Below are 14,060 nucleotides of genomic sequence, written 5' to 3' on the forward strand. Positions count from 1 at the left end.
CTTCCATTCACTTTAAAAAAAAAGAAGAAAACAGTCGACAAAGTCAGTTAGAACATGCTTACATTTTAAGATACCTTGGAAGAGAGAATATGTAAACGACAAAAAATTGTGGTTCTTCATACCAAGTGGCTTGTTTTGGTTGTTTGTGCAGATTTTGGGGTTTTTGGTTTATTTTGTTGGTTTTGTTTTTGTTTGTTTGTTTGGGTTTTATTTGGAAATAAAGGCAAGAGGAATAGAATGATGGAAAGAATAATATGCTGGTAAAGAGAAAGATTAAGCTGTGTGCAACTGAGGGTGAGGTTCTTTGGAGAGGGGTTTGGAAAGAAGTGGTAGAAAACCTTTAGTAGTCCATAATTAAACACTTGTGTTGACATCAGTGTTAATGGTGGCATCAGAGATCTGCATGCACAGGTTACAGAATGCTTCGGAAATATCTGTTGCTGATACTATTGCACTGTTTGTGACAGTATTTTTATGTTACTCAATGTTATATAATTTTCAAAATGTAACCTAAAACCGATTATAAAGTCTATCAAATTAATTGTGAATCTGAAACCTGACTTTTCTGAGCCCTACGCCAAAACCGAACTGCCAGATGAGGCTCACCAAAAATTTGACATTCTCCTGGATTTAGGTAGGATAGAGTCATGTCCTTCCCAGTAGTTGGTGCAGTTCTGTGGTATGGATTTAGTACAAGAATAGCATTAACAACACACTGATGGTTTAGTGGTTGCTGAGCAGTGTTTACCCTAAGTCAAGGAGTTTTCAGCAGTCTGGGGGGAGCCTAGACAGGACAGCTGACCCAAACTGGCCAAAGGTACATTCCATACCCCAGAACACCACATTCAGAATAAAAACTGGGGGTAAACTGGCTGGGAGCCATCAATCCCTGCTAAGGGACAGGCTGGACATCCATCAGTAGGTGGTCAGTAATTGCATTGTACATGACTCAATTTTCTTGGGGTTTAGTCTTCCCTCTTTCTCCTTTTCATTACAATAATAATTATATTATATTTTTTCCAATTATGAAAATGTCCATCTGTCAACCCACGAGTTTTTACCTTTTTTCTGAGTCACCTCCCCATGCCATCAAAATGGAGGAGAGGAGCAATTAAGCAGCTGCATGGTAAGGCTAAACCACAACACAGATAAAGAAGAGGTAGGAGGAGAATAGTTATGGAAGTAGAGATCACTGAAATTAGACAATGCAGTCTCTCAATATCAGATGGGGATTGATGGGTCTGGTATTTTTGCCTTTGTCAGTCCTGGCTGAACGTTGTTCAAACTGGCTTGAAACAGCACTGCTGTCCTTTGCAAGCCTGAATTTAAGGTAAACCAGAGCATATGTTTATTTACTATAAAATGCTCTGGTGTCTACTGTGGGAACTCAGAAACTGAAGAGTTAGCAAAAAACCCCATATTTGTAGCATGCCCTTGGAGGGAAAACTGCACAAGGTAAACTGGTCAGCCATCCCAAGCCTTAATTTGACTTTCTGAAAGCAAGTTACATTGTACATGGTCAGTTACTGATGCTAAACTGACCTTTGGATAGTCAAAGATACACTCAACAAATTAACATCAGATTTTATTGAAAAAAACCAAAAAAATTAGGCCAGTGACAGAACTTTGGGTCCTGCAATTCACAAATATCTCCTTTTTAATTATACACCTTATATACTTCACTGAGCACATTTTTAAATTCTGAAAGTTTCTATTAAATTTTGAGCTCAAACAGCAAACCAAGATAGGGATTTAATCCTTCAAACTCTGGTGATATTTGCAGGTCTAGGTCCTTGACTGACTTCTTTTTTATTTTATGGAAATTTAATGCAAAGCTTTTTTAATTTCATGTGCTACATACCAGTGACACATCAGAACTAGTTATGATTTTTCTTTTCGTTAAGAAATAGAAAAATCAGAATCTGAATTTAAATGAAAATACCGAACCAATTTTAGGTATTTCTTAATGGGAAATTAAAACATGAAATTATATCTTCATGTAAATGCAAATCTCAACTTTACATTAATGAAAAATAATTTTTTAGCTATATAAAAGCTTGCATGAACTTAGTATGAATCCAGCAAGGACATTTTAAACAAATATGTTGTAAAGATCTAGTGAAGTACGGGTTTTGCTCTAAAATTCATCATAAAAATATTCCTTTGAAATGTACTAGGCATGTTTTACTGTTTTTTCCACTCTATATTAGAAACAAGTATTTACATCCAAATCAGTCTAGATACATGAAAGTAATCATATTATACAGCAAAAGTAACAGTCAAGATGCACTCAATCCCTTGTGTTTTTTGGGGAAAAATAAACAGGCAATGACAGAAATTAATTTATTTTGCTCTTATTAATGTTTTAGGTGACTGAATCAAGGTAAGGTACAGAAATGTTCCATCATTTTATGTGTCACAAAGGCAGGGGAAGATATTTTTCCAAACAACTTCGCTGATTGGAAAAACAATCAAAAAAATGAGAGCGTTGTGTAAGATTGAAAATAGTCTGAATTTAGAAGGATAAAGCTGAATCATTTGCAACTATGAGAAACATGAGGACTGAAAACAAAACTGGGAAAAATTATTTAAAGTATATGTTGCAATAAGGCAAGATAGAATCTGTGTCTTCAGAGTAGTCATAGTTTCCTAACTGGAGATATTAAGTCTCTCAGAAGCTCAAACTCCCCACACACACTGTTCTCCCCCCAACCCCCCCCAAAAAAAAGCAAACCAACAACCAAACACACTAGTGTCAAGCATAATGTTCTTTGTTACCTTTTTAAAAAATCTGTTTTATAGAATAACTGTGCAAGTATATTTTCAATTTTTTTTGCTTTCCTGAACATAACTGTTAGAAACCTGACTCTATTTTTTAAATGAAATTTATATTTTTACGTAATACCGGGCCTGGGACATGAGAAGAACAGCCATGCAGGGAGAGATAGGGCCCAGGGAAAAAAAAATGCTAACTGTATCAATTAGCATTGCAAATACTAATAGTTCTCTTATTTTGAATTAATTTTTAAGCATTTAGAGACACTTTAAAACTGTAAACTTGGTTAAACATAATAGAAAAAAAAAAAAAAAGATTGTGTTGGTAATTCAGTAAAAGGTGTTTAAAACAATAGAAAAAAATATTCTCTGACTCAAGTTTACACATAACCTGCCATAATTTTACTGTATCAGCAAGTAATGATTCAGAGACTTGCACAGATCATAGAATCACAGATTATCTCAGTTTGGAAGGGATCATAAAGTCCAATTTTCTACTCCTTACAAGACTGGAATACCTTTGCCTTGATAAACAATCCTGTATTTGGCTTCATGTAAAAAAAAAAAAAATTGTGTTAAAAAGTAAAAAAGCTTTCAGGAGTAGCAGTGATATACCACCCTGAAAGGCACTAGCAATTAGCTGGGGTAAGAACAAGGGGATGCATCAGATAAATACAGGAAAAGACACTGCATTGTTAATCTTGCAACATCTCTATGAATGGACAAATGGCCTCTCTTTGACAAGAACACAATAAAGAATTCAGTGCTATGGATATCTGTGATGGGTAAATGCCATGCACTTATGAAAATCATTTATTCATTCCTTTTTGGCTATAGTTGAGCAGAGAATGGGGATAGGATACTCATGGGGAGAGGTGAGATTAGGAGAAAACATTTTAAGGGCAAAACAGGTTCAAAACTTTAAAAGGTATAAAGGAAAAAAATTATTAACAGAATTAAAAGAAGATAATGAGAACTAAAATGAGCCTTTAGAACACCTTTCCACCACCTCCCCACCCACCTCCCCAGCCCTTATTTCCTTCCCACTGACAGCTCAGGGAGACAAAATATGGGATTTTTAGTGTTTGCTACTTAAGATTTTTCTTCAGTTCGCTGAAGGATAGGAGTTTCTTTTGCTGTGCCACAGGGTCTTTCTGTGGGAAACAGTTCTCTGTGAACTTTTTCAACATGGTTTCAATTTTCACAGCTAGCAGTCCACCCACAGCCTGCTTGCAATGTGAAGTTCCTCCCATGGCTTGCAGTCTTCTCACAACTGCTTTTCATGGGCCTTTATTGGGTGCAGTTTTTAAGGAAGAGCTGTTTTAGTATAAAAGGGTCTTCTTCTTCTACCTCTGAAAGCAAGAGTTCTCGCTTTCTCTGATCAAGCCATCTGATCACAGCACGAGTGCCTTTTTTACATGGGCTGCGTGAATACTGCACACCCCCATGCATTTAATGAATTACAGGGAAACAGTTTGTTGTACTATAATCCTCACCACGGCTTGCAGAAGAATCTCAGCTCCAATGTGCCAATTCTCAGAGCTAACCAGCTATAGGTTCTGCCAGGCACAGAGGAAGCTGCTAGCCACTCTTCACAGATAATTACTTGCATGGCTGATTTTTTTCCCCTCTTTACCAAAAATGAATTATTGCAAAACCAGCACAACATCAAACCATATTATTGCATTCATGAGTATATGGATGTGGGTTTTTTATTTTTTGGCGTGACCCTTTTTTTTTCCTTGTCACTGGATAAATTTCTCTATCAGGAAAAAATATTTGTTAAGATGATGTCAGTGCTGACAGAGAGCACTAACAAAGTTGGCATGACCCACAATAAAATAAGCCATATAATGAAAAAAACATGTTTAAAACAGATAAAAGTATTTTAATTCGATTCTGAGCATATAATGGTTGACTTCAACTTGGTGTACAATAAATTCGAAAGTATTTTGCTATGTACATTTTTGAGGAGACAACCTATTTGAGGGAGGACAGAAGTTTTGGGGTAGTTGAATCAGTTTGGCATGTGGGCTTATTTTTCTTTAGAAAAGAAATTATGTATTTATTTTTTCCCTAAGTTAATGTAAACTCTAAGAAGGACATGATTACATTTATTAAAGAAAAACAAACCCCCTTAAAAACTCCATCAAAAACAAAAAAAAACCACACTCTAAACAACATGAACAAACAAAAAAACAAACAAACAAAAGCAGCTTTGTGATGGTGTTGCTAAGACATTGATTAGTGAAGTAGACTCTCAGAATTGCAGTGTGTGTTAGTGTCACCTGGTGAAGTACAATTGTTCTTGTAATGCATCAGCTATTAAGAAAATGTATGGTCATTCATATTCACAGTGGGACTTCATCCTCATCTTTGTTCTTCTCTTTCTCATTGGGAAAGTGCTATGATATTATGTGTGTACATGAGTGTAACTACCCCTAGTCTAAAGAGTGATGTCACTTGAATTATTTAAGGAAAGAAAGAAAATATGATAAACTGGAGGGTAGTTTTGTTTCTCAGTCTCTGTCTTTGAAATGCTGATGCACATCAATGGAACTACTCAGTGTGTAAAATAAAACATGCTTATAAGAGTGAGGTCAGAAATTAGTTATAGCAGCATTGATAAAACAAACACATTTGACTTTGTACTGAAGGGGACTAGGAGACACTGCACTGGCATTTATAGTTTATCAGGGGAAAGTAATGACCAGCTAAAAATAAAACCACTTTTTGCTGACTGTGTCTAAGGATCAGATGCTGCAAGACTAGTTCTTATTTGGCTCCTAACTTTTCATCTCACTAGGATGGAAATATAGATGTGAAGTAGCAAATTAAATATCTTGTTGAATTTGGGGTTACACCTTCTTGGAATCAGTATAATGTTGGAGGTAAGGACTAACAACTTTATTTTTGTTACTGCAGAGCCCCAAGTCTGACTTAGATGTCTGTCTTAGAGTGTGAGTACCAGTGATAATTGGGTTGCAAATTACATTCTCCTTTGTTTGCCATTTGGTTTATTTTAAGTTTCTTCTACTATGTTGCATATGTTTACAAGTAAAGGATAATTAGTCTATGATTCGTTCTATAGATAATATCAGGATCAGGGATATGCTGACACAACTGTTTTTGAAAACAGAAAGCATTAGCAACAGTGATAGTTGCTTTTTATGTTTACATATGTATAGTGAAAATAAAGATGTTCTGATTTCACACTATAGCTGGTATGGGTTGTCTAATAAAGAACATCAGCAGATAGAGTAAATCACAATTTCATTGTTATATCAAGAAACATGCTTAGTCTTTGACATCATGGCACACAGCATAGTTTTCTTGAATACTGGGTCAGCCATTAGAATTACAGGTGATTGAAAGAACATATTCTAGTAGTACATATGGTCTTTCTCTCAGTGTACATACACACGTGCATAAAGCAGTAAACTAGCTTTAACTATTCCTGTTGTTCTCTGGTTGGAGTTTCAGGTTCAGTGGAAGTATAGACCCCCTGTGCCTTTGAGTCTAGATGTCACTAATCAGGTCATGTGTAGTGCTCAGCTTCTGGGAAATACAGTAGATCCACAGCTGATACCTTTGGAGGGACTCGGGGACTCGGGAGGTACATTTAATTCCTACTGAATCCCTGTGTCAATATATAAGCATCTTGAAATAGTCACCCCAGTGAATCTGGAAGCCAAAAATTTGCAGTCGTGACTTTGCCCTTTGGTTTAGGACAAGTTTTGTCCCCAGTGGATTCAAGTTCTTTAGAGGTCCATTAGCAATTAGGTCTGTGGTTGTCATGTGCACTGCATTCTTCTTCTACCTTTCTTTCCTTGAGAAGTATGAGTTTAGTATTTTGAAATATATTTTGACTGGGGCCTTTTTTTCCCCTCCAGTGGAAATGCTGCTAAAGGGTGTTCAAGGCAATGAAGAAAAAGGTTTCTTACAGTTACAGAAGACATTGAAGTTTATGATGGCCCCTATTTCTTAGGAGAAACTATTTCATGGTTTTGAACCACCTACCCACTGAATGTCTTGTCTTATACAGGTGAGCTATATCTTTATGGTAGAAGGTTCTACTGCAGTGAAAGAGAAAGTTTATGACTGAGATCTTTATCTTGGAACTGCAGGTCATTTATTAGCTATGCTGGTCTTATGCCATGAAGCACTTTAAGCACAAAGAATATAGTTTGAGACCAGGTCATTTAGTCTATCCAGTCACATCTTTCCTGTGTAGAAAAAGAGAGGAACAACTTTTATTACCTAGACTTTTCAGTTTGATTTGACATTCTCAGGGAAAAAGTATAAAAATGCAGCATTATTGTATATTAACTTGTGTTTAGAAGGTATTAAAAGCAGCAACTTCCACAGTACCCTAATGTTTGTAATAATCTTGAGACCTATGTATGTTCAAGGATATGCAAGCAAACAGAGTGCACCATATATCTGCTGTAACACATACACACATATAAAGATACTACTATATAAAGCATATTAAAATTACTGCCTATTCTAGCAAACACCAGGTTCTGTTATGCTATGTCAGAAATGCAGAAGACAGAAATATTTTACTGGTTTTTCATACCTGGACTGACTGTTGAAGATGTATATAGAGGACTTTTGTTCCAGAAGAAGTATTCAGGATGAATCAATAAATCCTAATGTCATCTATGCTGCTTTCTGCAGTCTCTCATTGCAAGGTTGTTAGACTTCTGCACTCCAGCCAACTAAATTAATATGGGCAGCCTTTTTTTTTTGTTTTTTGTCTGTCAAAGGCTGGTAATCAGCTTCGGGAACTCTGAGAACACAACATCCTCATACTGGTGCTGAGATTTTTATAGGCTCTGAATATACTCATTTGCTTGACAATATTCATTATTGTTTATCAGATAAAGGCTAGAATTTGCCTTCCAGTGGAATTATTGCAAAGCTCCTCTGGTAAGTAATTAAACTAATATGCATTACCATTCTGCAGGGGAAAGAAGGAATCAGTCTCTCCTTTTCTTACTGCATTTAGAAGTGAGCTTGTGAGTCTGTGATTAAATAAAGACAATGTTACATTCCTGCTACAGATAATATAAACTGAATTTATGGGCTGCTAAAGGGTGATCTGATATAAACTGACTATGGGATCAACAGTGCATGGAAACCAATAAAAAAAAAAAAAAAGAAAAGAAAAAAAATTATTTACTTCAACTTATACACTTTATGCAGAATCAGTTATTGTCCAGAAGCTTAATTCTAGCTTGATTCTGGAGACGATATCACTTGTTGTCTCACAACTGGCATGAAGCTAGCATAAAATTAATGCCATGTACAGTGGTTAATTTGACAGAAATGCAATTGTATACACATTCCTGAACTAGACTGAATGTTCACTCTCAAGTTATCCATGTGGTTAAATCAGATATCAACCTGTGTGAGCCATAGCCTGGAAGGGACTGTCCTTTGGCAAGAACAAAAATATGGTTTCACTGCAAGTAAAACTTCCATGATCTCAGTAGAATTATATGACTGTTTTTCAAACCACTCTCAAAGAGTGCTGTAAAAATGTAATGCTGTTTTTAACCACTCTATCCATACTCCAGTCTAACATTTATTTGAGAATCTTAACCTTGAAGTTTAAAGAAGAAGGGGGAAAAACCCATGATGTTTACAGCCATTTCCTTCCCATCCCATAAGAAAAGTAAGCTTACTATGACACAGAGCAGAGGGCAAAGTCTGCAGTACTACCTGTGCACACACCTATCAATTTCAGAATCTGAATTGCCATTCTCTTGCAAAGGCAATAAACACAGTAATATGTCTTGGATGAAAAGCAAGAAATAATAGGATTTGCTAGGTAGCAGGCAAAATATCTGCCTAGAAAACATGCAATAGGGTAATCTCGTTACCACAGAACATTCAGGAAATTAAAACTAAAAATGTAATATGAATACGTTTAAACTAAAAACTGTTAACCCCCCAAATATTTGTACCAAGAGTAAAATGACAGATGTCTGTGGCAGCATAATTCTCCTTTTTCAAAAAAGTGGTGGTTTCTAATGTTCTGTCAATTCATTTTCAGTTGCTTGATTAGATAAATCTTCTGCCTGTATCTCACAAGTCCTGTAGTAAAGGCGCATATATTCTTGTGGTGAAACTGTAGAGAGGAATAGAAAAAAAATCTGAATAATAGAATGTCTGTCTGTGTAGCTTAACTGCCACACTAAAAGGGCTCATGTAGAAGTTTTTTATGTTTTGTAAGGCATATTGTCTTTGTCCTTTATTGAACAGTAGAAACACTAAAATAAATAAAATGCTTATGACAAGAATACCAACCAATATTTGTCTATGCAATGTAGTATTAAGAATTGCTGTCTTTACAGATTTTTTTTCATTTTTCTTTTTTATGCTCCTGTAAATGGAAACTTATAGTTTGAGTAACAGATCTTTCTCTTCTTGAGCTCATGTTGTCCTTAAAAGAAATAAAAACTATTAAAATATTTAGAAGCAATTGCTTCTACTTCTCTGTTTTTCATCTCTCAAGTCTTCTGCCTCAAAAATTGAATGGTGTGGAAATGATTGATAGTTTAATGCAGCTTAAACTGTTCTATTATGTTTCATATGGGTTTAACATATTTCAGCCAGGAGCATCATCGATGTGCTGCTTTCTGCATGAGTCTGGATGTATCAGCAATGAGTGGCTGTCACCTGTGTTTAAACGCTCTCATGCAGCCAGGTGTGTTTTCACTGTCCCGTGGGTCACTTTGGTTGTCAGGCACACTGACCACTTCTTGCTGTGCTTCTGTACAGAAATACTACCATTCTTGGAGCAGTAGTTTTTCAGCAGTGTCTAAAGTCTCAGCTCCTTTCAGCTGGACAATGAAGTCCTCAGCAGAGGGAAATTAGGCTCCTTTTACCCCAATCTGTCGAAGTCCTGTATTGGTGCTGCACTTCTCCAGCGCTTGCAGTTCCCATTCTAAGAACAATACATTGTATACATAGAGATATTTATATTTAAGCACAGCAACTATAAGTCTTCTTACTCCAAACTTTGAAAACAGATTATTTTCAGCTCTGGAATGAGCCTTGCTCCAATATCCAGGAAAATATTTGGGGTTTTTTCCGCTTGCAATTCTGCAGGATAATTGTAGGAGGACAGTGCTTTCCTTTCCAGCTAGCTGTAGTTTGTTTCTTGAGCTCAAAAGTGGTACTGCACAGCAAAAAACTCTTCCAAGAGAAGAATTCTTCTCTGTCTTAGGTAGTACCTCCTTTCTTCTGCCCTTCTAATGTCATTTAGTCAGCTGCCAATGAAAGGCTAGTTTTGGCTGAAGCTGCTGCTTTAAAAAACTTCTGCCAAAACTGCAAAATCTATTTAGTAGAAACATGTCAGATACATATGTCTAAGGGGCAATTTGCAGAAATGTGATAGAGGACAGAGCAAGAGCTGGCTAGTCTCTGCCTGTATCTCACTGTGTGTCATGGCAACAGAATTGCACAAGGAGCATACCTTGGGCAAATACCTGCTGTCCGTGTTGTGACCAGTGTACCACAGTGAATAGGCTGGATAAGGCTTTGAGCAATCTGGTCTGGTGGGAGGTGTCCCTGCTCATGGCAGGGTGTTTGGGACTACATGATTCTTAAGGTCCATTCCAAATCCTTAGCATTCTGTGATTCTCAGAACTGGCTGTAAGAATTAACATGCTCATCAATTCAGAGTAATTTTGCAAGCAAATATCACTTCATTGGATCTTAATTGTCCAAGAGGGTGTACAGGAGAGCTGGCCGTCACTCAAGTTAGCCTGTGCAAACTGCTAAAGACACACAACACTTCAGGCAGCTCTAGAAAAAAAAAATTGGAGATTGTTATTTCAAACAACAGCAGTGACTAACAATTCAAAGGGATGGATGACCTTAGGATTCAGCTGCTTATCCCAAGCATTTCTTGCTGTGAATTAAATTAAGCTGAAAGCAAATAGAAATACATAAATACAAAATCCAGAAAAATGTAAGGAAGGGATGACTAGGGAGGGGAAAAAAATAGAAAATAAATGAAACTCCATGCTTACGTCTGTCTAGCATATGAGTTCTCTCTCAATTTTTCTGTTCTTGTGATTCTGCTATCTGGCTTCTATATGATTATGGCAATAAGTTTGCAAGTACTTCATAGTATTCCTAGCCAAGGAGCATTGCTCTCATCCAACCTTTAATTTTTCAGGCTGTATCATGGGAATAGATCTTAAACCCAGCATATTTTACACTTTCATCACAGTTTTTCAGAACATAATCTATACTCAACTCTCTCCTCTTTAAATATATCCTTCCATTAACCTAGACATAAATTGTTTATTCCTTCTTTGTAGGTGCTAATGCCAGAGCCATGATAGTTTTCACCTAGCCAGACAAACAGGGTGACATTCATCTCACCTAGTTTAGACATTTGGAATTATAGAAGCACGTAGAGGTTTGTCTCTTAGATACCTTTGGGTTCCTTTGTGAACGAAGAACAACATACATATTTTTGGGGAATGAGTCATCAGCTTTATTTTAGATATCTACATTCAGATGAATTACTCTATAGGAATACTACTATCTTTTAAGTGAGCATAAAGGAAGCCCGAGGTGGCCAGATAAGAGGTAGATATTATTGGTCAATAAATCTTTATTTTAACAAATTTAACAACGACTTTCCCATGGTTGGCCAAGCTTTCAGGAACCTATTATAGCTGTACAGAGCACAGCACTCTTTCCTACAGGTCTGGGAAATGTTTAATCCCAAAGCAAACCTTTCTTACACATGAGCTTCAGAGTTTATGCATGTGCACATTAATCCTAATTGTTCAAATTAATTGATCAAAAGTCTTGCATTCACTTAATGGCAGGGCTTTGTTTGTAAACAGGCACAATAGTGACCCGTGTTATTTTCAGATCCTGTGCAGGGTGCATTTCAGCAGCTTTCTTGCTTCAGTCATTCAATGCCTCTTCTAACAATGGTTACTTTTACTCTTTCTGGAAATAAACGTAGCACAGGTTTTTTTCCTGCTTTTGGTCATTAGATTTGCACTTCAGATTTTTTCACAAAAAGAATCTGTGCACTTACATGTGCTAGCTTCTGCTGCCTTGTTTTTACAGTGTAAGTTGCAGTTGCAGCTGTTGTCTATGCTGTGTTTTTAGCTGTCTTGTAAAGTTTTATTTAGAAACAGAAACAGAGAGATGGTAGGCTGAAATGTCAGTATGTGAGGAAGGAGCACAAGGAAAATATAGCAGTGAACAATAGTTTTTCATGATTAAAATAGCATTTACATCTTATCTTGAGAAGAAATAGTGAGAATTTAAAATATATCTATACCTATCTATCTATCTATTTATCTATCTATCTATATCTATATCAATATATAGAGAGATTAGATATAGATATCAACTAGATTAGATATAGATATATATACAGATACATAGATATAGATATAGAGATATAGATATATAGATATAAATATCTTAAGTTATTTTTCCTTCTCCTTTTTCTGGAAATAACTTTTAAGAAATCAGTATATCTGAATCCAACTTCTTCCTCAGATTATGTCTTTCTTCATAGCTTGGGCATTTCAAAAATATCATCACCTTCCTCTTCCTTGGAGAATAGCTAAATCCAGACTGGAAATTTCAAATCAGGTGGAAAAATTTTATATGAAATAAAGGTTTCTAAACAAGTTTAAAGGGACAGAGAAAAATGTAAAGACAGTTTAGGAAAAAAAATAAACAAAACCAAAATGCAGGTGTATTAAAATTAGAGGTGAAATAACAACTATTATCCGGGAGGCTGACTGGTTATGGGAATTCTCTTCCAAGTCTAGGCTGACAAACATCCTCATCTCAAATCTATCATTCAAGACTCCATTCTTGCCTAGAAGTTATCACTTTGAATATCGTCCCCTTCCTTCTTCTTTCCCTGCTTTAGATACTGAGCATGACACCACGTGGTGTGGGATATCCCTTTTGTCAGTTGGGGTCAGCTGTCCTGGCTGTGTCCCCTTCCAACTTCTTGTGCAGTCCTGGTGTTGGTGGGGTGAGGAGCAGAAAAGGCCTTGATGCTGTGCAAGCCCCGCTCAGCAGGAACTAAAAAAGCCCTGAATTATAAACAGTTTCCACAGCACAAATCCAAAACACAGCCCCATAGTAGCTACTATGAAGAAAATACCAAAGCCAGGACAGTTTTCATAAAACTGCTTTATGTCTGAAATTATACCAAAGTCTTGTACAAAGAGCCTGAAATTTGGTATGACTTAAATAGCACTGATCATAAAAGCATAAAATATTTTTAATTTTGAAAAGAAAATTAATAACTGCAATAAAGAATTATAGTTTTGTCAAACATTTTACTATAATGCATTCAAATAATCATTTAGATATTAATTAGACAGATACCTGTGGTTAATCTTTGTTTATCTGGAAAATGACAACAAATAATTTACAGTTATTTTAAATCTAATACTGTAATCCATCAGAAAATTTTCTGATGATATTGACCATTACTTTTATCATATGAAGAAATAATTTTAAATAAAACTAGTGTTTAAATGATGACAGGAATTATATTTGTTAGCATTTGAATTAACTTTGATTCTACTCTTTTACTGAAGGTCATAGGGTTTAATTGACATTGATGAAGTCTTATATTCAAGGGACCTATGGTTGACACTAATAATGACAAAATCTTTCTGGAAGAAGAGGATTACTGCAGTAGACTTTAAATAACTCAGCATTTTCAGTGAGATGACCTTGTTGTTTGCATTATTCATGGTATTTCTGATGGTAAATATAAAGGAATATAAAGGAATATAAAAAGAAGTGATGACAGTGAGATGCCCAGCTCCAACAAGTGTTTAAGGGAGTGAGAAGTCTATATAAGTGTACTGAAATATGCTATATCTGCCGATTCTAGTTGAAGTAAATTTTTAGGAATGTTTCAGAAGCTTTTAACATCTTGGGCTGGGTTTTTGGTTTTTTGGGGTTTTTTTCACTGTCGTTGTTATGTTCAAAACTTGCAAGAAATAGAAATTTGATAATATGAAATGAAGAGATTAATTGAGTCAGTGGGAAGAGGAGATATGTTTTCATGCTTGTATGAACACACTTTGGTAAATAAATGACATGAATACTCAAAATATGATAATTTTAGCTGCATTACCAGAACTTAGTATCATGACATCATGGACACTATGAGAGAGACATAAAGGGAGGTGTTGAAGTTTTACAGCACAAGACAGAGAGCAGTAAGGAAGCTGGCAAAGATTCTAAGAAGGAACAGC

Source organism: Onychostruthus taczanowskii, unplaced genomic scaffold, assembly GCF_017590055.1.
Source record: "Onychostruthus taczanowskii isolate IOZ18803 unplaced genomic scaffold, ASM1759005v1 scaffold88, whole genome shotgun sequence".
Lineage (NCBI taxonomy): Eukaryota > Metazoa > Chordata > Aves > Passeriformes > Passeridae > Onychostruthus > Onychostruthus taczanowskii.